Source organism: Camellia sinensis, chromosome 3 (assembly GCF_055761805.1).
Source record: "Camellia sinensis isolate YWXY chromosome 3, ASM5576180v1, whole genome shotgun sequence".
NCBI classification, from domain to species: domain Eukaryota; kingdom Viridiplantae; phylum Streptophyta; class Magnoliopsida; order Ericales; family Theaceae; genus Camellia; species Camellia sinensis.
In genome coordinates this window covers 27198167-27201666 of record NC_138963.1, presented here as the reverse complement: position 1 = coordinate 27201666, position 3500 = coordinate 27198167, and positions in this window count along the sequence as shown.

Sequence of the window (3500 nt, the reverse complement as noted above, 5' to 3'; positions counted from 1 at the left end):
TATAGAACATACTATGTTTGAAATGCTGATGTATTGGCAAGGAGTTTCATGGCATGAAGTGTGAATTGAAAGAAATTACCAGAATCTTGTAGAGGATGAACAGGTTCATGCTCATCTGCATCATATCCGTCAGGGAAGCCACCAGCTCGAGGGCTTGTCTAGTGTACTATATGGGTGCCTGCAAGTGCGTTGAGAGGATTAGTGTTCTATAAAGCATAATTGAAGTGAAGTAAATATGCAAAATGTAAAGTATGGTACATACTAGAGTTGGGCCTCGAATGCTGACAAGCTCATGCCCGGCTGGTGCGGGCTCAATGGGGATCTGGCAAGCCTCTCGGTATGTCGCTAGTAGGTGAGTGTGGTAGGTAGCTCTGGCCACCCAGTCCTCTGTCTCGCCCCAGAACCTCTCCTACCATGGGCCCTGGTCACCCCCGCCCTTCTGCCTCTCTCTCCCGTAGCTGGAGCCCCCGCTCTCTCACCTCCACGGGCGCCAGTCAGAGGTGGCATGAGGTATGTCTGGATAAAGGCTGTGTAATCACCCTCGACTCGGAAGAAGTTGGCATCCCAGCCTTTAGTGAAATCAATCATCTCTTGCACAGTGTATTTCTCTGTGGCTCTCATATATGTTGGAGGTGGCATCAGAACTACCGGCTTGAGCAAGTCGATGGTCTGGCACAAGAATCGCTCCCGTAAGAACCACGCCCTTCAAACCGGGCCCTCGAGCAGAAGTCGGAAGTGAGAAGCTTCTCGGGCACCCGTGAACTGATCCCTGACTCCCCTAGGCATCGTTGCCCAGGGTTACCAAGTGATCTGTAAATAGAGAATGTACAGATTGTTAGCTATCATCAGACACTGCAATATGAGTCAGAATTGAAGGAAAACAGTAAACAGAGAAGCTTGAGTTACCTTAGCCACGGTCATAGTATCGAAGTATCGACGGAAGAAGGGAAAGGACTCCCGGGACCTCCACTGGTGTAGATACCCCATTTTTGACCGTCCTCAAGACTTGGACGTCATCGTTTGAACACTCGATGATCATCCATGCTTGTGTTCGTTTTGAGTTCCTGAAGGCCTCGGCCGCGTGCCTTGCCTTAGGATCTCTCAACTTGTTTGTTTTGTGCTTGGTTGTAGACCAAGGACTTGTGGTTTTTGCTTTTGAGGGAAAAGGGTGCCTTGTTGGCCATCCCTACAACCCATCGGCTAAGGCCTTGTGCCATCGGCCTTGTTTTCTTGCCATCGGCCATAAGTAATGGCCGATCGGCACTCTTTTTGGTCGATCGGCCATATTTCTTGGCCGAGACTTTTCCACCTGCTTTTGCAGATATTTTTGTGCCAGCTGTAACAGCTGGTAAGCACAAATCTCATCCTCCATACACATGTATGGAGGGATTGAATCAAGACTCAAGCTTGTTCAACAAGCTTGAGAATTGAATTTCTATAAGAAGGGAGACCCCTCTCCCTTTCCGGAGGTTCTGAAAAGTTGATATACAAAACATATATCACTCTCTCTCTATATTTTACCTCTCTCTCCATATTTATCCTAGTTTGTGCTCAAAAGTGTATTTTCTTCATACTTTTGCACTAAAGCACCTACTAAAACACCATCCTTTTGTTGCTGAGGTACTTAAGAGCTGGTGTTAGTGTTTTTAGACTGGTTTTGGTCAGAAAAGAGTGCTGGGGTTGTGTTCTTGAAGGTGTTCTTCAAGGGTGAGTCAACTGGCCTTTAAACCCTTGTTTTGGTTTAAGCTTTTGGACCTATTTGCATGATGATTTAAGCTTAACTTTCTACTGTAAAAAGTTTTGATTTTTCATGCTTGTAATGTTTGTTTAAGGTCACTTTTGTGTTGGGGGTTGTCTACCCCCTCTTAGGCCTTGTTTGGTCTTGTTCTTGTGCCTTCCTTTTAAGCTATTGGAACCACCTTGTTTTGGCCTTCTCACCACTGAAATCCAGAGGATTTTTAGTGGTGGAAATGGTGTTTTGAGGTCCCAAATAGGAAAGGGTCATCCCCTCTCCTTGTGTCTCATATGCTTGTATTGATGGCTCATAAAAGTAACATGTTTGTTAAGCTTGTTTTGGCTCCATCTTAGCATGTATTAGACCTTATTTCAGCATGATATACCTCTGTCTAAGGTTGGTTTGATAGCCTCTTACATGCACCATGCACTTGTAGTGCAATCATCTCTATTGCCTTAACATACATCTTGTGTTTGGATCATCATTCCTGCATGTTTTGGCTCAACTCAAAGAAGTTTTCCCTCATGTTTTACCATGCTTGAGCTCTGTTTGATGTTGTTTTAGTCATGTATGCATTGCTTTGTATAGCCATAGTGCATTCTAGCTTGTTAGCTTTGAGTGTCCAAGTCACTAGCATGCATTGTTTAGACCATTTTCATGATTTGGTATCATTTCATATGTGATTTTAGTCCATATAGTGTGGTCATGCACTCACATTTGTCACCTTTTCCATGCATTGAGAGGTTTGTGTTTTAAGCCTTGAACATAAGCCATTATGCATGTCTTATTGCTTAAGCTTTTGGGATGCTATCTCAGTGGGTTTTTGGGCTTATTTTGACATGCCATAACTTTGATTTTTATTGGTTAAGTCATGCCATGCTTGGTCTTGGTAGGTGTAGTGTAACCCTCTTTATTGGCCTTGCATGCATCATGCCTTATGCCCTTCATGTTGGCTTGTTTTAGCTTTGGCCCATGCATATTTTAGACTCATTTTGGCATGATCTAGGACTATTTTGGTTGTCTTTGGCCCTTTGAGGTTTGATTCATGTGGTTTTGGTACAAGTTCCTATGCTAGTTTCAAGCTTTGAGCTTTCTTGCATGCCATACTTGTCTTGCTTGGTTGATTTGGCATCATTCCATACTTAATTTCAGAGCTTATAGTGTTGTTACACTTCCACTTTTGTCACCCTTTAAGTGCCTCTAAAGGTTGTGTTCTTGTTGCCTAGCTTGTGGACCAATATGTGTGCATGCATGTTTTGCCTTTTGGTGCCTTAGTTTTGGTGTTTTGGCCATTGATTTGGGCATGATTGAGATCTGTCCATTTTAGTTTAAGTCCATTTTGCATGTTGTTGCATGCTTGTCGCATTGCATGTTGTTGCATGCTTGGTACATTGCATGTTGTTGCATGCTAGTTGCATTACATAACATTGTTGTATACTTGTTGCATGCCATGTTGTTTACATGTTTAGGTTGCATTGCATTGTTTGCATGCCATTAGTTTTGTTAAGTTGTGCATGCATTGCATTGTGTTTGGTTTGGGTGTTAAGCTAAGCACGAGGAACGAGGGACGTTTTATACTTGAAGTGATGAAATGTGTCTCAATATGCATGATAGAGGTTAAGGCATTTATGTGTTTTTGTGCATTTCATCCATATTGATTTGTGCAACTCGGCCGCTTTGGCCATCATGCATCGAAATGCATAATTGATGGCTCGAGAGTCGAGCACTACACTCCTTTAAGCTTCAAACATGATAAGGAGTGTGG